This window comes from Dermacentor silvarum, chromosome 4 (assembly GCF_013339745.2).
Source record: "Dermacentor silvarum isolate Dsil-2018 chromosome 4, BIME_Dsil_1.4, whole genome shotgun sequence".
Lineage (NCBI taxonomy): Eukaryota > Metazoa > Arthropoda > Arachnida > Ixodida > Ixodidae > Dermacentor > Dermacentor silvarum.
The window spans coordinates 120,584,523-120,610,892 of record NC_051157.2 but is presented as its reverse complement, the minus strand read 5'-3'; the positions used below and the strand labels follow the sequence as shown (position 1 = coordinate 120,610,892).

The window sequence follows — 26,370 nt, the reverse complement described above, 5'->3', positions numbered from 1 at the left end:
TACTTTCGATCGTACTGCCTTCCATAAGGCATGCGAAGCAGTACTGATGTTCTCACCAATGACGACATCACCTGGAAACGTTGAATTCTCTGTTTCATCCTTGATGACTGGTATCTTCCCATTATCATTCTCCACGGGCTAGCAATGCAGTCTATTGCGGATGATAATAATTTACGTATTTTATTGGTGCAAGGGCCAGATATGACCAAAGAGCGCCATGCAAAATATATCGAATGGACTGTCGGTAGTAAAAAAAAAGGAGTTGTTAAAATGTCTATGGCCAGTGGTAGGTTACGAAGGAAGCTATGGCACTCAACAGTACAGCATCGTTCTTCTTGATGTCGTTTACGTTGGTCGATAGTGATGTGCTCTTTAGCTGCTGCTTGTGCTCTGTGACAATCGATAACCTGCGATTGCGCAATCTACAAAATGGGCGAAATGGAGGCGTGGCGCATTGCTGTTAGACGTCGGCATTTTTTTCAGTCAAGACGTCAATACGCTCACTCCATGCGATTGCAATACTTGTGCTCAATATGCGTTGACTGCGCTAGCATGCGCTCTTAACATAGAGTAATAATAGGGGAAATGGATGCTAGTGACTGAGTCGAGAAAGGATTCTGGCACTCAAAGGCAGTCCACTAATTTTTCGGCGCTTTGGTTATGTCCTACTGGCCGTTATCATTTGCTGGCCACTGTGCGACATACCAGACAGGACTGATGGTGCGGAACAAATATATGAGTTTCGCTCAAAGAACGAGGCAGTGCCGTTGAAAGCTTGCGCAATAGTGGGCGGCCAACGGCTGGAAGGTTGGTTTCCTCTTTTCTAATTATTTTCCTCTAGTGTCCCATCAGTGCTGAGAACACTGGTCGTAAATTCCTTCCCGACGCTGCAGCAAGCCTTAAGCGTGCTATTCAAGAAGTCTGGCGAAGATTAGGCAGCTTGTGCGACGGGAAACTACTTTCACGCAGGATAACTTGCCTGTCTGATACATCGACGCTTAATTGTTATTTCGAACAATTTTCGACCACCTCGGGTGCGTTAACGTGCATCCAAAGCACGGTAAACAAACGATTCTGCAATCCGCCCTCTTATTAATTCGGCGCTGTGGCCGAAAACCAAACCCGGCAACCCGTGCTCAGCGGCACACCGCCATGATCACCGACCTACAGCGGCGGCTACCAAACGACCCGAGACTACATAATAGCTTCCGCTGCAAATATTTTGCGAGAGTCGCTTCAAGCTCATCCTAACCTTCAACGTGCGTCATAGAGGATATCAAACGAGCGATATCATTTCGCCCTCGCTTGATCGTGTGACCGGGAGCTTCTCCGTGGGAGTAGGAGACAATGAAGTGGTTTCGAATGAGAATGGGGGACGTTGGAGCGCGGTAGGATGCGAAGACGAAAACCAACCTACAAGGAAGAAATCCAAGCACGGTGTACTGCGCTGCTTTTCCGCTGTCCGGTTGTGGTCATCGCTCCGCGGCACGTGGCTTCCATCAGCGTCAAAACCTTGGTCCGCGAACTCTTCGCGAAGACGAACGCGTGCGTGCTATTTAGTATACGTGTAAGGCGCGCTGTCGCTGAGAGGCATGTCATTACGCATTCCGCGATCACCTGACCTCACTGTCGAGTCACTGCTTAAATAACGAGTCTCAAGCTTCGCGGCAGTGGTAGAGTCAGTGTCCCCGCAGCCCAGTGTTCCTCAGAGTGTTGTCCTCCAACCCCCATGAGTGCTACAGGGATGTTAAAAGGTTCGCAGAGATAGCTCTGTACAAGTGCTTTCTTTGACAAAAAGCATCGCTGAATCGAATCGCTGATGGCCAAAAGGCCTTGCGAGGCATTTACGATGATCGCTCTGTGTGAAGCCGCCGTCTCCTCAGAGACTGATCGAAACCGAAAACAAGAAACAGTGTTCATAATGAAGGATACGTTTGCTTTCTACTTGACATCGGAACTTTCGTTCCTGGCATGCAACATAAGCTATCTCACTGATCGTATATTGCAGGTGGCGTATAAAGTAACGGTACCCTAGCACTGCTGGTTTAAATACAGTTAAGTTTTACTTTTTATGGTCCCAACACAGTGTCCAGTTTCTTGTGCAAATACACTTTTCTTTTTTTTTTTTCAAAGCATAAATAACCGTAGCATAAGTGTTCGTCAGCGGTGCTTTAATGATTGTTGAGCTTGAGAACCTGATACGTTGAGAACGCAGTGCCTATAGAACACGGAGACAAATAGGTTATTGTCAGGCTTACAATCCGATGTTTATTCTGGGCATTGCTTGAAGGGGTTACCAAATTATTACGTGTTTATGAACTGCTCTGTCAGACCTTAGCTTTCGACCGTGAACATGCATTGCGTTTGCTCAGGCGGTAAAGCGAGTGCCACGGGTCACAATCCAGCCACATCAGGACATGGGCCTGAGCAGTACCAAAATACTGAAACTCAATCCTTTTAATATAGTCAACGATGCGGTATTTGCCAAAAGGACTTTCATTCGAGGAAGTTAGAACATGCATAATGGTATTTACAAGCTTGTTAAAGTGCAGGAGTCGAGTGGTAAGGTCCCCTTTCACAAGTTTTCTCTGGTATGCGCTTCTGAGATCGGTTACGGGACCGCCAGTAACGGCAGTTTTTCCGTTTTTTTTTTTTGTTTTTTGTTTTTTTAGCGGTAAAGGATGTGCAGAATGGCGGAATAGTTCACTTCTGCTGTGCTCAAGACTAAGAACTCTGTTGGTATTTCCAACCGCGTCATCATGTAAATACGCCGTTTCCCGTTTTTCTATTTTCGTGTTTTTTTTTTTCTTATTTTTGTTGAACCGGTGGAAGAGAAGAATAGGCTTCAGGAAAGAGAGGTTACTGTTGGCATTGGTCGCCGAAGCGAAGTCCAGGTTTTCAATCCGCTTTGTAATGCCAGTGGTTTGTCCCTCGTGATGAAGTTGGTGACAGAGATCGTCAGTCACTACGGTGGGCTTCACCACTGGCCATCATGAAAGAAGTAAGGTTCTTGAATTTGCGAGAGACACCTATGCACATAACTGAGAAAAGGGGGGGGGGGGGGGTTGTTTACTGGCACCCGGCACTATGCATATCTTGTCCTCATTCCAAACTAAAGTTTGTTGGCGAGCTGTGAGTTACTCTAAAACGAAATTAAATTATGGGGTTTACGTGCCAAAACCGTGATCTGATTATGAGGCACGCCGCCGTAGTGGGGGACCCCGAAATAATTTTGACCAACTGGGGTTCATTAACGTATACCTAAATCTAAGTACACGGGTGTCCGTTTCTTTTTCTTTCTTTCTTTTTTTTTTTGCAATTCGCCCCCATCGAAATGCGGCCGCCGTGACCGGGATTTGATTAACTTGAAAAATGGGTACCAGCAAATACACAAGGACGCGTACACAAGGAAAAGGCGTTAGACACGGACGGACGCTGGACTTTCAGCTTTATTGAAATTTACACTGCCGCACAACACCTCCGACGCATGCGCTTCGTCACCTCCTCCCAAGACATGCGCATTGATATCAGCTGAAAATAAACATTGCCGCATACAAAATCCGACGCATGCGCATCTTCTACTCCTCCCAAGAAACGTGCATCAATGTCAGTTTGATCACATTTTACCTACCCGCTATGTAGATCCCGCGACCTCGGCCGCACAACACAATAGCCGCTAAGCAACCATGACGGGTTTGAGTCATTATGTAAGAGTCATGAAGTCGTCTTACCCACTCGGCTGTATTGTTATCGTGATCATTCGGAGCACCGTTCTCTGCAAACAGAGCGTAGTCTAAAGCAACGTGGTACTTTCCCTATACAATGACCTACTATATACATGTCCGTAGTAGGTGTTTTAACCAAGCCTTCACCGTGCGTTTGTTCACGTAGCCTTACACATAGGAAGGCTTAATGGGTACATTGAAAACGTAGACGTCATCCAAGTTACTGGTTGGTACTTGAACAGTGCTTCCATGATGACGAGAACGCCCGTGACCTGTCGCACAGTGCCGAAAGCACGACGACATGAGCGCCTTATGTGCGTGAAAGGTGTGGGGGCGTGGCACGACCATGCGTTCGGTCTAGGGACGGCAAATATACGAGGCCGTCGGCGCGGGACAGCCCTGCCTATACCTAGAGCATCGCGACAGGTTGCGCACACCTCGAATACTTTTGTCTCGTCCTTCGAAAAAAAAAAAAAAAAAAAACGTGGGCAGCTTGCACTAGTGGTGCAATTTAGGCTGGAGTAAACAGTCGAGATGGTGATCTACCTAGCTTCTTCCAGGTGTTACTAGGTTTGGCTAAGTTTTGGTGGAAATGCTAAGTGCTGCTAGGCACGGTATTCTGAATCGGCTCGGGCGCCGACGCGCAAATTTTCCCTTGGCCGCGCGACGCGCTTCAAGAAGAGCGGCGGCTTTTTCGGGTGTCCGGATCTTCTTTGGCCGTCCCATGTCAAGGCTACATGTACTCGTCACAGAGTCAACGAGAGTTCTGCAGCCATCGCGGCGGCTCCGAGCTTTACCTCCCAGGGGACGTCACGGCCAAGCTGCGCCTCCACACTTGCCGGGGCGTGGCTGGTCGAAACCTGCCGAGCCGCCGCCAGAGGCGTCTGCTGTATATAGTCACGGACACCGCGCGCGTTCGGCGTGAACGCGGGGAAACGGGGAAACGCGGACGGCGTCGGCAGCAGCTGTGCGCGTTGCCTCGTTGGTGCTGCTACAATTTCTTTCTCTCTCTCGCTCTCATTTTCTCTTTCTTTCTCCCGAGCATAGCGCGCGCCACGCGCATGCTCTCCATCCCTCTCCTTAACGTCCCATGTCAAGGCAACACGTGCACGGCATGGAGAGGAGGCAAAGCACACGCCGCTCCGCGAGGTAGTTGCTTGGCAAAGCGCGGTGACGTCATCGCCAGGAGCACTTTCTGTTGGCACTACGCGGCGCAACCAAGCGCTTAAACATAAAGTCCCTATATAAGAAAAGTACCGCCATCCTTTGATCAACGCCGCTTCTCTCTCTCCTGTATCTCCGATTGAACGATGATAGCGCGCGCATTTCACTTCTTTATATTTATTTATATTTTTTTGTTTTTTAGCCTCAGAGCCATGTTGAAAGTCCTCTGCGCAGCCGCAGTCGCCGGCGGCGGCGGCGGCGCGCGCCCGGCCTGAAAGCTTCAACGTAGACTTTCTAGGTGCGCCACCGTCGACTTGGCTTTCGCAAGGAAAAAGTAAAGAAAAAAGCAAGCGCTTTAGGAGAGGAGGCGGCAGAGGAAAGAGTAGATGGCGGTACTTTTCTTATATAGGGACTTTACTTAAACAGTTCCGCTGTTAAAAAAAAAAAAGCCGCTCAGTACGTTAGCCCAGCTCTGCGAAACAGCGCGTACATTCTGCGGAAAGCAGAGACTGTCGCGAAAACGCTACCGGCTTGTTTAAGGTAACCTCGCAAGCGTACGTCGAACTCCGAATAAGCAGCGGCTTAACTGGTATTCTACTCACGTGCCTATTCTGCACTCTTTAGATCAGCACCCACAAGATAAAGGCTGATCGCCTTGAGTATGTTTACGTGTCGAGAAACATTTACAGGAGCGTTATGGTAGATCTATGTTTCTGAACGTAGATGAGAGTTTCAATGAGATGGCGTCGGCCTGCAACCACCTCCGCAGCAAGTTTCTCACTCAGAATATCAAAATCTTGAGACCTTGCAATGTATCTCGAAATGCCGATCACGCCAAGGAAACCCTGCTATCGTATCGGTATGGGCCTTCGCCTATACCAAGGGCGTCGACCACCAATTGTGATTATATTTGCACATACGGCACCTACTGCTTTCTCGGGGAACCAATAACAACACGGATCGAACGTCACTGTATTCTGTCTCATTTATTTATTTATTTATTTATTTATTTATTTATTTATTTATTTATTTATTTATTTATTTATTTATTTATTTGTTTGTTCATTTATTTGTTCATTTATTTATTTATTCATTTATTTATTTATTTACGTTTATTTTTAATCATGGAGTGGTGAGTTTAAAGGGAGAAAACGTTTGACGAAGAGAGTGTCTAATTTCTTTTGCTTTGTTTTCAACGAAGCCGGCTGGGCTAAATAATCCCGCACTAAGAACAATTCAATGTACCACTTTATATTCTCAAACGACAAAATCCCAGCCATCGAAGTGAAATGGCACTGCAAAGTCCGCATGAGCGGAAATTGCAGTTTAGAAATGCGCAGCACAGCTAGTATCGCTCCATGTGAAATAGGTTTTTGCGCGTTTGTTCATGTCCATGTGTTCATTAGCCGTTGTTTTTGTTCACATTTTAGAGCGTGAGCTGTCACGAATGCAGGACGGCGAGAAGGCTCCAAAGCTTCTTTGGGTGGAGGGAAACCATCTTAGAATGAGGGCATATGATGCCTAAAGCCGCGCCAATGCAAGCCAGTGACATAACGAGACGCCTGTGCGTTACCATATGCTCCATAGGCTAGGTTTTCCTCATTCGATATCGACAACCAAGGAAGTATTTAAAAACCTACTTTCCGAGATCGTTACTGAAGACGATCGCCGAGGTAACGCCCGAACTTTGCTGCCGAGACGAGGCTAAGCGTAGCGAAAGTGTGCAATACAATTCACTTCCAGTGGAGGGTGCCAAAACTTGTTTAAAACGGCTACCCATTGGACCTGAAGTGGGCAGGCCAGACGCCACTATATCCGGTCGTGACGTAGTTTCCGTTCCATTCTGATAACGCTGTCCGCGGGAGACCCAACCCTAAACCGCTTCTGGAGCTCTGCGCTAAAAGTACTTCACCTCAGGAGATTTGCGAAGATCAATCAGTTTTCCTCGAAGCTGTCCTTCCTCCGCTAACAGTGTTGCTATATACTGCCGCACACGTCTCCGGTATTCCGTGACGGGTAACACGTTATTCGTAGTTTTAAGCGTGTTCGGGTTAAACAGAAAGAAAAAATAAATGAATAAAAAAACGTGCGCCGAATGTCTTTTTATTTGTTGATAATTATCTTTAATTTGGTTCTGAACCGAGAAACGTACGTGAAAGCAAATGCACGGATAAATTCAGAAGCCGATCAGCGCGCGGTTGCAAGCATACATGTGTTCCAGCGCGAGATGCCTGGAGAATTCGACGTCACGTGTCAGCCTGGCACCAAAGCAATCCTTGCATTTAAAGTGAATAGTTTTCGTTTACTCTTTCGCTTGGTTTTCGTAGCGTTGGGACTTCCGCCGTCGATACTAAGGCGCAGACGCAAAGGGCGCGTGCTCACGCACGACCGATTGGGGGTTGTGCGCAAGTCTGTTCTCGACGCCGTACGCAAACGACGAGTATTATAGCTCTTTGAGACCAAGGCTTGAGACGCACCGCTTGTAGCGCGACAGCTTTGGGGCCTGGGTTTAGATCACAGCTTGGTTTAGATCACGGTGGTTTAGATGCTGCCGTGGAACGTTCGGGATCGACAGCCCTACCCTTCTCCAGCCGACCTCTCCACTGGTGTCGTCTGCGGTAGAGGGCTCTCGTGATGGGAGAGAAGGATGGAAGTCGCCTTTTACGCCGGCCTTCTCGCTGCTGGAGACAACGCGCGTATGACCAATCGGGTCTATATGTGTAGCTACTTCCGCTGCCGCGACAGTCGTTGGTAAATGGCTCTGTTCTGGATGGAATCCTAATGGCTCTGTTCTCTTCAGATATCGTTACTGCAAACAAATGTGCACCTTCATGCGCATCCTTCCTTTATATTAAGGCGGCGGTCCCACTCCGGCGGCACGAGCCCCCCATTTTCAGTACTTTTGGTGTAACCGTGGCGGCTCTTTTACTTAGGATATAAAGTTGTGGTATATACCATGAAAAGCTTAATTCTTGTAGATTCCATCTATATATATTATAAGGAAATTGATTAATTTGATTTAGAAATAAATGTTCAAGGACAAGCAAGCCATACATGGTTTTTGCGAACTGTGTCTCAGTTGTGACCATATTTAGAAGAAACTACCGCACTTAATGCATTGCGGCTTGCTCTGTAGCTTTAGGACATATTTATCTAGTTCCTATACGTAGAAAAATAATTTTGAATTTTTCCTTTTTGGATAATTTGCTTTTGAAAATTGCCAAATATCGCAATCTTCTGTTGTAAACAGCCCGGCAACTACATGCTCAAGGAAGCTAAAGTTTTGATGAAGTAGAGTTCAAGGAATTTCCATTCAGGACACAAAATTTCATTCATGTAACTTTATTAGTTTTAAAGCGCAGCTTCGTAGCTTTATTACCTTCCCGCAAAAATGGGCAAAAATAAAACCAGAATTCTAAATATTGCTTATTTTCGGCCGCATTATTAGGAAAACTAATAAAGTTACATGAATGAAATTTTGTGTCCTAAATGGAAATTTCTTGAACTCTATTTCATCAAAAATTTAGCTTCCTTGAGCATGTAGTTGCCGGGCTGTTTACAACAGAAGATTGCGATATTTGGCAATTTTCAAAAGCAAATTATCGAAAAAGTAAAAATTCTAAATTATTTTTCTACGTATAGGAACTAGATAAATATGTCCTAAAGCTACAGAGCAAGCCGCAATGCATTAAGTGCGGTAGTTTCTTCTAAATATATGGTCACAACTGAGACACAGTTCGCAAAAACCATGTATGGCTTGCTTGTCCTTGAACATTTATTTCTAAATCAAATTAATCAATTTCCTTATAATATATATAGATGGAATCTACAAGAATTAAGCTTTTCATGGTATATACCACAACATTATATCCTAAGTAAAAGAGCCGCCACGGTTACTCCAAAAGTACTGAAAACGGGGGGCTCGTGCCGCAGGAGTGGGACCGCCGCCTTAAGGAGAACAGTGTACTTCAAGTGCTGAGTCATCCATCTACATTGACAATTATCGTTTTATTGTAAATCAAGACTGTATCGCTCCCTTTTTTTGCTATTTGTTGTCTTTTTTGCGTTTGTTTTGCCTGCTGCTGCGACAAAAATGCGGAAAGGGAAAAGTTGGAAGTACGCGATAGGGTCGGGCGACCCGCCGTGATTACTTACTGGCTTTGGCATTGCGGCTGCTAAGCACAAGGTCGCGGGATCAAATTCCGGCCGCGGCGGCCGCCTTTCGGTTGCGGCGGGTCATGCAATGACGCGGGCCACGCAATGTACGTGCCAGTGACGGCGGCTGGAGAGGCAGCTGGTTATGTGGAGAGTCGAGCATGACTGCGTTAGTGAAGGAGTGCAGAGGCGAAAACTAGCACACGTTGCACCTTTAATGTCATCTATTGGAGGTCGTAGCAATAATAATTTGTCTGTTAAAACAGCTCTTTTGAATGGCCTGAAATACTGAGGCTGAGCAAAAGTGATACTTTAGCTGCTCCTATTTTTTCCCTTAGTCAGCAGATGGTTATATGGAAACATATAACTTAACCTTCAGTAATGTTGACTTGCTATAAGCAAACACAGATGTTGAATGTCATTTTTCTTTTTAACAACTGGCTACTGAGCAAAAGGAATACTTGTTTATAGACTTTATCTGCATCCTTAAACGTAGGACACTGATTCATTTAACGGGAAGAACTTGTCAGACACCCAATTCCCGAAAATTTGCTTACATCAAATTGTTCACATGAGTAGATTGGAGTCAATCCAAGAAGACGGCGGCCCATTGGCAAACTGCTTTTACGAACAAAAAGCTTTGTGACTTCGGTTGCAGAAGTAAGCGGATGAATTCTACTTGGCACTGACTAGCTATGATAAAAATAGGGGTCATAATTGCTATTTTTTTATTGATTGCACCATCGGCATGTCAGACATACGCGATGCTGTGTACGAGTAATAGCATCTTGCGGCGCAGGTTATGGTGTAGGCGCAGGTAATGGTCTGACGTACCGACGGTGCAAGAAATATAAAAAAATGGTATTAATGCGAATCTTTCTGTCTCACTGATTCGTCTGTGAGTGCCGCAAACGCACTGCAGAAAAGCCAACTTGCACAATGGAACCATCTGCGCATCTGCGCACGACATACGTATCGTAGAACACTACAGTTTACATTCGCAGTTGTAGCGTTAAGAACAATGGGAACTGCGACGCCACGCTACTCAGACGAACTGTATATATCTGCATTGCATTACGTGCGTCACGCAATGCATTCCTGGCCGGCACCATGGGTAGGCCGCCAGTGCAGTGCACGGCAGAAGAGGCTGCCGTACGCGAACGTAAGCGCGAGCGCGATCATGCTCGTAAGGCCGATCCCGTGTATCGGCATCGGCAGAGCCTCTGACCAGTCTACCACAGCGATCACAAGGCAATGCAGTGTCAATGTAGAGTCGTCCGGGAAGAGAGAGAGAGAGAAGTTTAATGATGCGAAATGCAGAGAGGTCGGCCTGGGGTAAATTCCTCTAGCCAGCTACTCGGCGTTGGGGGAAGGGGAAGAGGGAAAGAAAGAGGGAAAGAAAGAGTCGCATGATGGGTGACGATGACGAGAGAAGGAGGACGTAAAACATATGTCAAGCAATTTGGCATGCTCAAAGCCTACAGTCCAGGCCCGTACTTTTTAAAAAGTTCAGTAGCGCGTGGATGGCCTTGAAACTCGATTGAGCGTCTGGCCAAGGGCCTAAAATAACGTCCTCCGACAACGGTGGGCTGTCGAGACGCGTAAGGTCATTCTTGAACCTTTGACGCTCTTCCACGTACTTAGGGCAGTCACAAAGCACATGACGTATAGTCTCATTTACATGGCACAGCTCACAGTCTGGAGACTCGGTGCGTCGCATGAGGTGCACGTATCCGCGCGTAAACGCTACCCCCAGCCTTAGTCTGTGCAGAAGACTGGCACAGCTGCGTTGAATTTTCGGTGGTAGCCTAAAATTCATGGTAGGGTCCAATCTCTGTAGTCGTCTGTGTGGATTATCCGGGTTGTCCCAGTGCTTTTCTGCCGATTTTCGGATGAAACTGGAGAGGAGGCAGTTGGCGTCCGCTCTTGAAAAAGGAATTGCAAGCAGTGACTCTGGTTCTTCGAGTGCTTTCCTCACTTCGGTATCGGCCAGTTCGTTGCCGCGTATACCACAGTGACTGGAAATCCACTGAAATGTAATGCGGTGGCCGTTCTCTTGCGCTAAAGTGTATAGCTCGGCAGTTTGAAGAGCCAACACTCTGTAAGCGCTTTCTTTCAACACTAGTCTAAGTAGTTGCAGAGCCGATTTTGCGTCACTGAAGACTGTCCAAACTTGAAGAGGCTGTTGCGAATATATTGAACGGCCTCTCTGATTGCCGCTAGTTCCGCAGATGTTGTAGTCGTCTTGTTACACAGACGAAACCGTCGAATGACATGATTCGCAGGCACGACGAAAGCCGCACCAGACGCATACGACGAGACCGATCCGTCTGTATACACATTCACCGAGGAGTGATATTCTTTCGACATATATTCAAGTGTTAAATGTCTGAGGCCGACGGTAGGTATTCGCGATTTTTTAGAAATTCCGGGAATTGATAGACGTACCCGTATTTTGGACATTACCTATGGGGGCATACGTGGAAGGTCAGCAGGGGCAAAGTATGATGGTATGGTAGATTCTTGGCATTTAATGGCTCTTGAAAAAAGTTGCAGTGGCTTAGCTCGGCTATGCCAGGATATACGTAGCGTTAGCAAAGGTTCAGCTGATTATTCTTAGCTTTCCTGGTTGTCTAGATTGTCAAGGATTAGCTTGATTGTCATGCTTACTGCTGCTCCAATGACACACACGCGGTATACGTATTATGTGGCACATGTATATAGCCTTCTTCTGTTCATTCCTCGTACGCTCAACCGCTAATTGCCAGGCAACTACTTCGGGATCCGATGAGTCAAGCTTCTCCGTTCTTCTGCGCTGTTGAGCAGCATTTGCGCTCTCCTTCTCCATGGCTATACCACACTGGCAAACGCCAGTCAGAAGCGCAGCGGCTCCAGCGCAGTGTCAGACGGCGACTGCCCAGCGAGCGCGCGCCGGCGCCAGTGCGTCTACCACGGCTACGACGTCACTCCTCTGGAATGCGCAGACCGGCGGCGGTGAGTCGCGCGCGGCGGTGGCGGAGTGCGCGAGAGGTGCCGGCTCCGGAGGCTCCGGTGCGCAAGCCATGTGACATCACTGATCCTTGCGCATGCGCAGCACGGCTCTTGATGTGCCGCGCGAAACGGGCTTGGCTAGGCCAGTGTAGCTAACGCTACAAAAGTGGAGTCCGGCCATATATCGGGAAGTGTCGATAAGGGGTGGCATTCATGACGGCACAGCAGTCACAGGAATACTCGAAGAGGTTCGCATCGTAGATAGACAGGTAAAGGGGTGAGCGAGCCTCCTGAATTGTTCCGTAGGTTGAGGTGCAACGTGGAACACCGAGACATGTTTTCAGCATCTGTGCCTGGGCATTTTCCAGCGTACGCAAACATGACCGGCTCATACCTGATAAAACTGGCAGTCGTCCGTGAAATTGTGAGTGTAATGAACGGCTACATGATCTCAACTAAAGGCTATGCAACTTAACGAAATGTGTCTTCATTCAACTTCAACGTTCAAAAAATACAATCCTAAGCAAGCAATCAAATCATATGCATCGCATCGGGTCGTTTACCATTTCTTGGGTTCGTTGCGTCGTCGTTGGCTTTGGACTTTGACCTTGATTCAGTATGCATGGGAGAAAGCTTGGCGTTCAACCATCTTTCTGTAAAGAAGGGGCTTTGATTTTTATTTATTTAATTAAACTAAGGGTCGGGGGAACCTTCGCCTGGGTCCTTGCAGCAGCCTTTACGATGCGGCCACTACGGGGAATGAACGAGTTCACGGATCGCAGCGCAGGGTCGGGTCTACCTAGGAATTTTCAGTGTGTGTGTTATTCGCAGAATATCCCATGCACTCCATCCGGCATAGTCACATCGTTGTATGGAGTTGTGGCCTTGCTTCACTGCTTCTCGATAACTTTTCCATTCTGTGTACTTGTTGTCGTTTATTGATTGCGACTATAATCCATGTATTGTCTTTGTGTACACTAGTTGAATAGCAGAATCTGCATGCACAGAGCATGTTGCAGCATCTAAAAAATCTGCGAACCAGTTACTCAGCGGAGAAAAAGAAACGAAACGGTAAGCTCGAGGCGAAAAAAAGAATTATCCACTGAAAAAAGCCGCTAGCTTTCATCTGAAAATAAAACAAAACTTTTTCACCCGAAAATTGCAAATATTTAGGTGGAAATAGAAACCGCGTACGGTGCCCCTAATTTTGAGAAAATAAAAACAGAACAATAACGCTGAAACCTAGTGACAGGGACAAGCTGAAACTGCCGTTCGTCCTAGAGAAAGCGCGCCGGCGCGCATTTGAAACTTCTTTTTGACAGTATATACAGAGTGTCCCAACTATCATGTACCAATATTTAAAATTGTGCTAGGTGACGAGGCACGCAGTAATTTCCTTTCTTTCTTTCTTTCTTTCTTTTTAGGGGCGAAGCACTTTAGGGCCAAGCCTTGTCCCTCGTCCTCCTCCGGTGTCCGTAGCTCTGTTTTGCATGGAGACCCCTAGGGGCACTGCGGGGCACAAGGGCGTAACAAGGGTGCTCGTTCCCGACGCGCACTCTTTCTCTCTCGTCCGTAGCTCTGGTTTGCATGGAGTCCGCTAGGGGCGCTGCGATGCACAAGGCCGTTCGTTTCGGACGCGCGCTCTCTTTCTCTCTCGTTCCCGACGCGCGCTTCTTTCGCTCTCGTTCCCGACGCGAAGCTGAGGGCTCGCGAAGCTCGCGCTTGAACCGAACATCGGCGCCACCAACCTCAGGTAGAGAACGCTTCCGGTGTTTTGCCGCCGCTTCCCGCGCTCTCGTCGCCTCTGGGTCCGCTTGCCGGCGTCGCGCTTGAACCGAGCATCGGCGCCACCAACCTCAGGTAGAGAATGCTTCCGGCGTTTTGCCGCCGCTTCCCGCGCTCTCGCATGTTCACGGTTACCCGAATGATACCCTGGTGCTTCACCCACTCATCATCATTCACTTCGTGGATATGCGGTGATTTTTTTGGCGTTTGCTTTTCCATCGTCTTGCTGGCCGAAATGTGTCCAAGGTAATGTTGTTTGCCATCGTTTTAAGATACTCAGATTACTTTTTTCCATTCCTCCTGTGATGCTCCATACATGCTACATAAAAGTGTTTTTCCGAGTCTGAAAGATGCCAGTGAATACACGTAAAGTGCCCCGAGCGGCCAGTCGCGCGGCAATCTTGCGTGTGTTCGCGGGCTTCTTTCACGCTCGGAAAAGCACTTTTATGTAGCATGTATTGAGCAACAGAAAGCTGTATCGGAAGGTTTTCATGTTGCTCTACAATTTTCGCATTGACACAGAGAAGTCAATTGATTCATTAAGACTAATTATGTAACTAGGCGGAATGCAAAAAATACTCTCAGTATCTCCAAGCGACGGCAAACAACATTACCTTGGTTCTGTCCAGCTATACGTGGCATTTGCATATTTTAAAATCTTGGTGCATAATAGTTGGGACACCCTGCATAAACTACAGTAAACTTAAAAGTTCGGTGTTGCATATAAAGTGGTTTGTTAACATCTGCAGTAAATGATAGTCACCGAGGGAAAAAAAAAGAGTTCTACTAAAGCAAATTAAACAAGGATAAAAAAGAGACTAGAGCTGCTCTGCGCTCATGTGAAATAATTATGTATGATTGTGCGGGATTATGCAATCCGTCTAGCGTTGAAATTTCAACCACTTTGTTGAAGTTAGCAAGTTCTAAGTCCACTTGCGTTAATTATCGCCCGTGAATTAGCGCAATTTGGCTGCACCTTAAAGAACCCTAACTGACCATAGTTAGCCTTGCTGCGAAACCATGGAAATATACACATTACGCAAGAATGCGTTATAATGAAACTTTGCAAATAAGATTTGCAGTATAGCGCATCTGGTGCACCTGAATGTGCTAACGTGTTTGTGTGTGTGTGCGCGCGCACCTATGTTTAAAGCGGAGAGCTTTCTTGTCGACACAATGACCCTTTCTTGTTTTCTTTCTTTTTTTTTTCATCGCCATGAGCCCACGTTAGCATCACGTTGGCGAGGACGTGACGAGGCATGCAGTGATGTCCTTTCTTTCTTTCTTTCTTCCTTTCTTTCTTTCTTTCTTCCTTTCTTTCTTTCTTTCGGTCTTTATTTATTTATTTATTTATTTATTTATTTATTTATTTATTTATTTATTTCTCTTTCTTTCTTTTTTGACGTTTGCTTTTCCATCGTCTTGCTGGCTGAACTGTGTTTCATGCTTTTTGTGCTGCTGTTTATGGGCTGGCGGCTATTGGTCATGGCCACTAAAGCGACTCGGTCAATAGCTTTCGCAGAGTTTGTTTACATCATTCGGCCGAATGGAAAGTGGCGGATGTCTAAAAAAAGGTCACGAACGACCTTCAGAGCGATATTCTGTAGGTTCCGTGCTGCGTGCACGAGAGTAACATTTGGCACGGGGGTTCACAAAAGCATTATCTGGAAATGGAAAGCGCTTATTAGCATAAACGCGCTTTAGGGCCTTTCTAACCGTCTTCTGGGTACTACGTGAAATACTCTTACCACAGAATATATAATCGGGACGCCTAAGATGATGGTACACGTTCTAAATATGTGTATGGGGTGAGTCACACCACAGACTGCAATGAACCTCTCGAAACTATCTTGAAAGATCAGGACTAATACGTGTTAAATAGAATGCTTCGGCGAATTAATGAATTAATGCTTCGGCGCTGCAGGATATGTTGTAAATAAATAACAACTCCACCGGTCCCTCTGCTCGGCTTGACACTCGCGCTGCGCTCTCCCTGGCAAAGGCGGAAGGAACTTGCAGTGGCGTTCAAACAGCTTCGCGCGCAGCCGATAAGGCGACGGCATGGATAGGAAATGGCCCCCCCCCCCCCCCCCCCCCCCCCCCCCCCGCGTCGCTGTATACGCGTCCGTAGTTGTGTCGTGGATCGAAATAAAGATAGGCTATAAAGAGTTGCGAACTCGTACGGAGACCGATCTCTTTTTTTTTTTTTTTTTTGTCACGTAGGCTACCCGAGGACGAGACCTTCAGGTTTGGCCGGCTGAGCCAACCGTCGACTTCACCCGGAAAGCAGGCGCTCGCAGATGACTCGCTGGACAACTCATAGATCATTGAACGGGCCGTCAGGTAAGCAACTGCTGTACGCATGGCGTACACGTCGAGCCAGGCGTGTGCGTGCGTGCGCGCGCGCGCCTGTGTGTACACAGCACAGCTATGACTGGCGTAAAAGCCGTCTCCACGCAGGAAAGGATCCGTTTCGCGAGATGCCCGAACCCGTCTACGTGAACTTTTGAGCGGCATCTACTTAACTGGCGCTCCTTGAGTTTCCCTTGACCGTCAAAGTTGAGCTGCTTAAAGCGGCCATATCAGCTGATCTCCAGCTTGCGCAGGAGAAGAAGAAAGTTAGAAGGCCATTCAACCTCTACTTGATGTTGACGAAAGAAAAATGTATTTCTGAGCGAATTGGCAGGCTCGCAGCTTCTCAACGACAGCGTCTCAAAACGCTAGCTGTCGCGAGGACAGAATGCGCGAATGTTCTCCATACCACTGGTACCGATACTACAGGTACCACGCAGTGGTACGGCACAGTGTTACCACCAGTAGCGTTGGTGCCACTTACCGTACAGTGGTGACGCTGGTGGGTGATTGGTGGGCCCTCCCTGTCGATAATTCGTATAATCTATGTGCGCCTTGATAGCACGTAAACATGAGAGGTACTTTTCCGTTGAAATTTATGTCGAAATCTGCTTCGAAGCGGGAGTTCTGCAAGGAAGACCCTTTCAAGCCGATGCTGATGCAGTCTCTTGTGAACAAATAATAATAATAATAATAATAATAATAATAATAATAATAATAATAATAATAATAATAATAATAATAATAATAATAATAGTAGTAATACTAATAACAATAATAGTAGTAGTAAAAATAATAATAGTCACCCCAAGTAAGCTAAACAAATTATGTGAGCAAGAAGAGGTGCGTGCAATCTAACATCGAATTGAATTCTCGGATTGTATGTGCCGGAACCACGATTTGATTATGAGGCATGCCGTAGTGGCGGGACTCCGGATTAATTTTGACCACCAGGGTATCTTTAACGTGGCCTCAACGCCCGGGACACAGACACTACTCTTGAATGAACACTTTTTTATAAAATCGAGAAGAAATGATGATAGGTAAATTGAGGCCGGACTGGTTATGACGATACAAAACTGTATTGGAATACAAACAAATAATAACTATGAAAAAGAAAAGAAAGCACTAAACGATGCTGAAATATATATGAATAAAATATGAAAACAATGAGCAACATTTCACAACCGCTTAGAGCCTAAAGAAACATGGTATACACACTAATAACTCCACGTAACGTTGCAAATATCTACACATTATGCATAGTGCGGAGTGGGTGCTTGACCTGCTACAAGCATCAATAATTTCTACTCACGCTGAAATCGTTCAGTTCAAAGCAAAAGCACGTAGCAGTAATGCAGGAAACTTATCATGTCACAAAATACACATCAAGAAGAACATCACCCCAAAGCAGCCAAAGAGTTAATTACATGAGAAAGTCATCGTGACGTTGCCACGTAACATTGACCATTATATGCTAGCGTGTCCTGAATTCAATGCAGAATGTAAAGCGTTTTAACACATTCACTCAAGCTTAGAATTGCCGCACACGAAACCTTAAGTAAGATGCTGTTCCCGCAGGGATAGAGGATTGTGTTTGGGGTCGTTTTTAAATTGCTCCGTGATGTACAGACCTGCAGTGCGAGGGCGGGCTAACAAGTTGGGGTGGAAGAAGCTGCCCCATTTGTACCAAGGATGGAAACGGAGGCGTCTCATCAGCGGCCTATACCGATATACGCTATACGAGGAAGCGAATTGACATGCCGAATGACGAAGACAGCACCTTGTTGTGCTCAGTTTCGGAGGATGACGACTCTGACGACATCGGCCACGCGACAGCGGCGAGGAAAACAGAAAGATGAAAAGAGGGGATCGCCAAACCTTCCTCACCTCTTAGCTGCACTATACGGCAACTGCAACGCGGGACGCGCCGCACACATACTGATCCCTTCTTGCCAGAGACGCCCACCGACAACATGAATGGCCTCAACCGACAAGCCCTATCGAAACAACTTGAGGCTCTTGCCCCCATTTCGATCTCGGATGTGTGGATCTACGCCAGGAAAAAGGTAATGACGATTGACCGCGCCATAAAGTTTCTCACTGTAATACTATGAATGACCCGGACCGAATCTCACTGGATGAATTAAGGGCCAATTCGGCAAATCGCATCGGTGCGCGCCGGGACGCCCTGGGGCGACGATGATTGGATGAAACGGCGCATCAGGGAACCCCTGTGCGATCTGCCGGATTCACCGTTAGCAAATTCAAGGCACAGAGGGACATTGACGTCCACTGAGATGCACTGAAGGGCAGCCACATAGCTACTGGAGTAACCGACAAGAAGAAACTGGGAAATAGTTCTGAAGAGGCAATACAAAGGAATAATAATGGCGCCTTCATATTGTCTTCCAGATATTCTTTTATGGTTTTCTCCCTGCTTGCTGGCATTCATGTACATAATACCATGTACCAGCTAGCCCACTAACCACTGTTGTGAATTCCTTTTCGGCACACTGTTTCGCTTTTTATCTAAAGGTCGCTCAGCTTTGTTTTGCGTTTTTAGACATCATTTTTAGACGTTTTGCTTCTTAGACATCATTCATGTGTAAAGTATATATAGGATCCGCTGTATATACAGGGTGTCCCAGCTATCATGCAGCACGATTAAAAAAAAAGAGGAACAGCGTTACGCGAAGCAAACCTAGTGCGTATTGTTTCCAGTGCAGTGGAGTAGCCGCCAGTAATTTTTTTCGTTGCTGAGATTTAATTAACTCAATGTAATTAATTATATAACTCGAGAATTACTGCTCTAATTATCAAATTGTCAATGAGAAAGTTGTAGAGCAACATAAGAAACTCCCGATACAGCTGTCTATTGCTGAGTACGTGCTACATAAAAGTGTGTTTCCGAGCGTGAAAGAAGCCCGCGAACACACGCAAAGTGCCTCGAGCAACCAGTCGCATGGCAATTCTGCATATATTCGCAGGCTCCTTTCACACTCGGAAAAACACATTTATGTGTCACGTATTGAGCAACAGAAAGCTGTATCGGGAGTTTGTCATGTTGCTCTACAATTTTCTCATTGACACTTTGATAATTAGGGCAGTACTTCTAGAATTAGATAATTAATTACAATTACCTAATTAAATCTTAGCAACGAAAAAATTACTGGCGGCTACTCCACTGTGCTGGAAACAATACGAGAGTGATGTGAGCTATGTCATCACTAGAGTGACGGCTGATAACCGCCGTTCACGCAAAACGCAAGTTGTGCACGTCGCACGATTGGAAGCCTACCAACCGCGCGCACTCTAACTGGCTCGGCGAGGTTCGTCTGTCCCGGAGGAAAATGTAACGCCGCACCGCAGGGGAGTAGAAGAAGAGGAAGAAGGGGCATGAGGTTTTGGTGATCAACTGTTTTGGACCGTCCCGTGTTTTCTCTAACCCTCGAACGAGAAGAAAGCAAACCAAGGGGCCGATTTTTATTAGTTATATCATAAGAAGCCAACAAACAATGACTCCAGGAACAGCATAGGGAAATCATCCGTGGTTCTTAATTGCATTGCGGAAATGATAAACAAATGGAAATGAAAGTGGATGAAAAAACAACTGGCCACAGGTGAGATACAGAACCCACGTCTTCGCATTACGCGTGCGATGTTCTTAACAACTGAGCTACCGCGGCGCCGTTTTCCCATCAACTTTCTGGGGTGTTTATGTTTCTCTACTAGAACTAACCTTGGGAGTGTTAGCCATCGCCACCACTCATGGCCTTGGCGGCGGATGTGGAGCATCCTTTCCGCCGCAGGCGTCACGTCTATGTGAACTTTTTGGTGAAGGCAACTGGAAAATAAACCCATACAATGCTAATGGAAGCATCAAAGCTGCCGGATTCGAGACCCTCGCTATAAAGTATCGCGCTTTGAACGATACTGCCAAATTTCTTTCAACAAATGATAGTATTGCTTTACGGGTTCTGTTTTCTTGCTTCTGTGTTAAAAATTTACACTCACTGGGAAAGGTGAGCCTGACAGTCCGTGGTCTAATCTTGTGCGCAAGCGCCAAAGAAATTGGCCGGCGACATGGTGCCGCCATAGCCTTAATTGGTAAATCGCCACACGCGTAATGCGCGGGACGTGGGTTCGATCCCCACCTGTGGCAAGTTAACATTTCTTCCGCTTTCTTTTCTCTTTACCTGGTTATTTAAATCTACATTATAATTAAACATGATCATTAACTTCGCCTATACTTTGTGCGTCTTTAAATTTTGTCACTTGGCATGGTTGAGACTAACCAAAAATTGAGCCTCTCCGATACGATTGCCGTATTTATTCCACTGCCATTTGTTGTATTATAAGACCTACAGTGTTAGGTTGCCGACGTTCTGACAACCGAACACCATAGGTCTTAAAATCGTATCTTGCACCGTGTTTTTTTTTTCAATAACCTCTTCCTCCGAACATCTTCGCTAACGTTAGCTGGGACACCCTACTCGTATATATTTTCTAAAATGTCGTGAAAATTGTGATGTTAGATTGACAGCATCATCGATAAACAGCTCGCGCTTGAAATTCTAGAGGAAAGTTCGGCTTTGAATTTCTTCCCATAGAATAAAAATGTTTTTATTCAATAAAATGCGAATAATGTCTTAAAAAGGTCATCTAGTAGCCTAGCGTCCACTTAAGGGTAAGTACAACAGTAACGAAATTAAATAATAGCGACGGTCATTGCACCACGGATCAGACAACTGTAAGAGGGCGACATACTCTTTCATTTGCTTAGCTTCTCGCAGTTCCCTGTATTTATTTTTATGCGAGAGTCATCAGTATAGAAAAGGATAGAGAAATGTGTGGAGAGATTGAAGGGGGAAAGGGGGGGGGAGAGAGAAGGCGGCTTAGATTCAAAACACCATTATTAAGAGCCGCAGCGCCGTATTTCTCCGATTCCACTTTTGGCCCGGTTGCCTGTGAGTGACCCTCCGCTGGAAACGCAGCCTATTATTACTCTCAGAGAAAGTTATCAATTGTTCGTATCTGGGCAACTCTCAGATCGCATAAGTGAGAGTCCCACGAGGCCAGACTGAGCGCAAGGATAAAAACGAAAGCTAGGGTTCCGCTCGCCAACTTCTTTGAACGGTCTTACTCCGTTTATTGCATTCCGGAGCACGAGGTGTGACGTCCTTGCAAGCATTCACCTCTCGCTTTCCTTCTCCTCGTTCCGTGTCCTTCGTGTCCTTACGTCTAAATCTACCAAATTCCCAGCAATTAGGTGTCCGCTCATTTAGAAGCTCAATCATTATCGCGCTGAGTGACCTGAATAGCTCCATCTACTTTTGACACCTCGGGGCAGCCGTTTTTTTAGTGTACCGTCTTCATTTGCTTTCTCTCTCTCTGCTAGGATCACGACCGACAAATTGGTAGTAAAATAACAGTGGCTAAAGATCTTAAGCCACTTGAGTAATCGACAGCAGTTAACCAATGTCCCTCTATAGGAAATCTTTATAACCCTCGCCTTCTGGTAAAATGCTCACGTACCTATAGCAACGTATAGGCAAAAGAAATTCACATAAAAAGAAATTCAGTACAAGGAAACGGGTCGACGAAACCGAATTGATAGGCCCGATATTAAAAGAACCGAATTGCACATTTTATTGCTCACAAAGTATTTTTACCTCGGTACTTTCTTTTCTTTTAATGCGTAGAGATTTCTACGGTTACCCAACGAGGAAACTGTCCGAGCGTCCGCCCGTCCTTCGCGTAAGACGATCGCTTTCAAGTTGGAGCCGGCAGCAATGTTTTCGCCAGCTGTGGAAGAAGACGACGACGAACACACGAGCAGTGGAACGAGCGCGTCTCTGTGATCACGTGACGTGTGCAATCAGGCACGCACTAGGCACACCTTTAGTAAGCCAGAACTGTATGGCAGCCGTGACTTCGTATCGGAACGTCACCAGTGCACCGGGCAGTTCACGTTGCGCCGCCTTGCGCAGCAGTTCGCGTCACCGCAGCGCTGTCGCATTTACCTTAATGGCGCAAAGACGACCGCCGCCGCTGAACAATGCTAGGATTACCAGCAGTGTTGAGTGTGAGCAGTCAAAGCCACGTCGTTACTACGAAATGCTTACGCATCTTTCAAATTCTACGTACGTTTTTTTTTTTTTTTTATTGACTCCCCGAGTAGCGTAAAGGAGTGGTGACGAGGTCTTGTAACTTCCATATACCACTTATTTTTTGCTCCTTATTTTATTTAATTGATCCAAATTGTCTAACTGTTGCAAATGCACCACTGCCAATTATTGTTTAAACATAGTTGAAGTGTAGCAAACAAGACGACCATCCAGCAGAGAAAGGGAGAAAGAGATAGTTCTTTATGGAAAAGCTGAAAGGGTTTCCGGCGTAAACGTATACACCTGCATATGCTACTGAGCAAGGGAAGGGGAGAAGGGGGGAAATGGGGAAAAGGGCACTAGAAGGAGGAAGACTCATGAAAGCGAAAGAACAAAACAAGAATTTACGGGGGAAGCTTAGAACTTTCTAAGAATGTGAATGTGAAAGCCTTGTTGGACAACCCCCTGGATTCCACCCTATAAAGCTCGTTCCGCTCGATCGCCATCGCCAGGAGCCTCCTGTTGGCCCCCGTCGGTGCCTTCACCTCTCAGTTAAGGCGCCTCGTCTTGCACGTGCGGCAGCGGCCTCTCTCTCCACCAATTCTGCAATCCCAGAACACCTGCGTCTCATTAGGGCCGCATGTTGCTCTCGTCGGACCGCTGCCGCATCTTCATCCATAGCCGCTTCCTCCCGACCGCGGTTACGACGATCGGCATTTCAAGCTGCCCTAGCCTCTTCCACTGTGGCGTGCTTTCTCGGTCTTCCCAGCCCATGACTAGGGCCTGGTGCATCGTCACCCATAGCGATGTGGAATGAAGCTCTGACTCTACGCGGCGACGTATACAAGGGGCGCGAGCGCGCTGCGAGCGTGCTGCCGCTGTTTCCAGAACGTCCTACGGGCGCCGTCGCTGACATATACAGCCCCTATACCTTCCAAAAAGTACCGCCATCTCCTCTCCTAAACCGCCTGCGCTTTTTCTTTACTTTTGTAGCGTTAGCTACACTGGCCTAGCCAAGCCCGTTTCGCGCGGCACATCAAGAGCCGTGCTGCGCATGCGCAAGGATCAGTTATGTCACACGGCTTGCGCACCGGAGCCACCGGAGCTGGCACCTCTCGCGCACTCCGCCGCCGCCGCGCGCGACTCACCGCCGCTGGTCTGCGCATTCCAGAGGAGTGACGTCGTAGCCGTGGTAGACGCACTGGCGCCGGCGCGCGCTCGCTGTGCAGTCGCCGTCTGACACTGCGCTGGAGCCGCTGCGCTTCTGACTGGCGTTTGCCAGTGTGGTATAGCCACGGAGAAGGAGAGCGCAAATGCTGCTCAACAGCGCAGAAGAACGGAGAAGCTTGACTCATCGGATCCCGAAGTAGTTGCCTGGCAATTAGCGGTTGAGCGTAGGAGGAATGAACAGAAGAAGGCTAAACGTGCTGCGGAGACACTGGAGCAAAGGGACGAACGTCTAGCAAAGCGGCGTCGCCAGGAGGCTGAGCGACATGCCCGACCACCCCTGCAGCAACAACAAAACGCCGTCGATGACGTCAAGGCTCGCCGATCGACTGAATATACTGTGAAACTCAGCGAAAGCGCCAGTGCGACTCGGACCTTCCAGACGGACTTCGTAAACAATCCGTTTGGATATGTGTGCGACGTGTGCGAAAGACTATGGCACATGAAAGACTTGACGCCGCTGAGTAGTGCCATACATGAAACGTTGAGTTTAGCGGCGGCGCCTCAGTGGGCTGAAACCGTGGCGCGGGTTTGTACAACGTGCAAGAACTTTCTCGTTAAGCAGAAGATTCCGCTCTTGAGCGTTACCAATGGGTATCGTTACCCACCGATGCCACCAGGTCTACCGGTTCTGAACGATGTGGCCGACTTAGCCCACGCTACGTATATCCAGGCATAGCCGAGCTAAGCCACTGCTAATTTTTTTTGCTTTAGAAAGCAAGTCGACGGTGGCGCCCCCTCGAAAGTTGCCATTGAAGCTTTCAGGCCGGGTGCGCGCCGCCGGCGACGGCGGTTGCGCAGAGGGACTTCCGACATGGCGCTAAGGAGGAACAAGTGAAAGTGAACAAGAGAACATAACATAAACAAGTGAAAGCACGCGCCATAATCGTCCAATCGGAGTTACAGGAGAGAGAGAAGCGGCGTTGTTCAATGGATGGCGGTACTTTTGCGAAGGTAGAGGGGCTTTACTGACACAAGCCCTCCGGCGCCGCCGCTGACATTTAGCTCCTCCTCCCCAGCGCCGCGGTTGTCCTTTCCCTCCACGCTCCTACTACGCCGCCATTGCCCTTTCCCTCAACTCTCCGACTGCGCTCGTCGCCCTTTCTCAGAACCCTCCTCCGGCGCTGCTGTTTCCCTTTCCCGCCGCGCTCCGTTTTTTTTTTTCTGCACATCACAACACGACCTTTCAGCAAAGAGATCTAAGGCTTACGCGTCAAAATAAAATAACATCCTTCATTTCGCTCTAGAGTCCTACTTGTCCGAATATCTTGACTTTACTGCTGACTTTTCATACAATGTAATAGTCATTCTACCTTGGAAACCTTAGGCTCTCTTAATACCTGCATGAACGTAATTATACGAGTAAATAAAGCATAGCTTTGATGCCATATTGACCTTGCAGTATATCTTCATAAGGATCGGCCCCTTTTATACCAAGTCACATCTTGCTTGTAGGTTTAAAGTGGTTGCAAATAACAGTAAACTGGAACCATGTCCTGAATCGCACAGAAGGCGACAGCAAGCTTTAAGCCTGTTTCACATGCAAGCGAAAACGCTCGCGATTCCTGCCGCCGCGGCGCAGAAACCTGTTTCGAGCGGCGGCGGCGGCGGCACTAACGGCTGGAGCGGCGAGGTTCGGGCAAGTTGGAATTTCATCACGGCGGCAGCGCGGCAGCACGGGCAACACCGCTTCCGAACCAATGACGGCCCGCCTCGCCACGTGACCAGTGGAGGACTAGTGCGCGAAAGCCTGCGCGTAGGACGGTATTCGCAGCGGTAGAAAATGCGCGGCGGCAATGCATGTGAAATGAAACCTCGCGAAAAGCTTCGCAGCGCCGCGCCGCTGTTCACTCCATTCGCTCAATCGCTTGCATGTGACACAGGCATTAGCGTTGCGCTTGAACCCCACCAACGGTATTCTTAATAAAACGGGGTGTGGCGTATCGGCGCGGACGCAGCGCAGAAGGCGACTGCTGCTGTTCGGAAGCGCTCTGGCAACTACCAGGAGTCTCCCAACGTGGTGGGATAAGCAGCAACGACAGTGGCATTGCAGGTGACGCACCTCGATGGTGTGCGAGGTAAAACCGGTGGTAAACCGTCGGTGTTAGTCACCGGCCAGTGACATTTCAGGTAACGTTAGCTTAACGTTGTCTGTCCGTTCCGCTTAGACCAATGCATACACAAAGCAGCTGAGCAGAAACGCTGGTGTGCTCATCCTGCGCGTGCGCACAACGCTCATCCCAGCAGCGTGAGGCAGAAAGGTGCTCTTGCTCCATCACCGAACCTCTTGAGCGGATCGTTGACGGTGTGTCCAATCCGCTACGTCATTTTTGCAGCAAAACGCAGTACGCTGTCTTGGGAAACCCTCTAAACCTGCGCGCGTGAGCCGCGCATGCTCCGTGGATGTCGGGACAGCACGGCGGCGGCACCAATGACGAGGGTGCGCCTCGAGCGTACGCGTAATTGCTATTGCAATAAAAATGATGGTATAGGTACGATTCATGGCTAAGAGAGAGTCTGGGTGGCTTACGTCCGTATCACGGTGCGTGGACAGTAATGGAGACGGGTAGCGGACAGGGGAAAAAAAGTGTGACAACGGCGCTGCAGCAACGGAGACGGGTAGGGGAGAGGAGGAACGAGTGTGGCCAGAGCGACAGGGAGAACGAGCGTGGCGACAGCGCTATAGCAAAAGAGAGGGGTAGGGGGAGAAGTAATTAAATGGAAAGAGAGACATCCACCCAAGCGTAGCAATTGCTACAAAGGAAACCCATACGGGTTCCTCGAAAGAAAAGCGTCGCAGTTTAAGAAAAATTCATCCTGGTTCGGGTCTTGAACCCGGGACCACCGCCTTTCCGGGATAG

At 47.6% G+C, this 26,370-nt stretch overlaps 1 protein-coding gene across 3 annotated transcripts in view; it reads left to right on the top strand.

The window, feature by feature from the left end:
* Positions 1-26,370, top strand: part of LOC119450598 (DNA damage-regulated autophagy modulator protein 1) — a 391,336-nt gene that overhangs the window by 299,287 nt on the left and 65,679 nt on the right. For 2 of the 3 annotated variants that reach the window (XM_049666008.1, XM_049666012.1), the window contains exon 2: positions 16,044-16,163. The exons of the other annotated variant lie outside the window; for it this stretch is intronic. The gene's annotated coding sequence lies outside the window, so the exon portion shown is untranslated. The remainder of the gene's footprint in view (positions 1-16,043; positions 16,164-26,370) is intronic. 3 annotated transcript variants of the gene reach the window in all.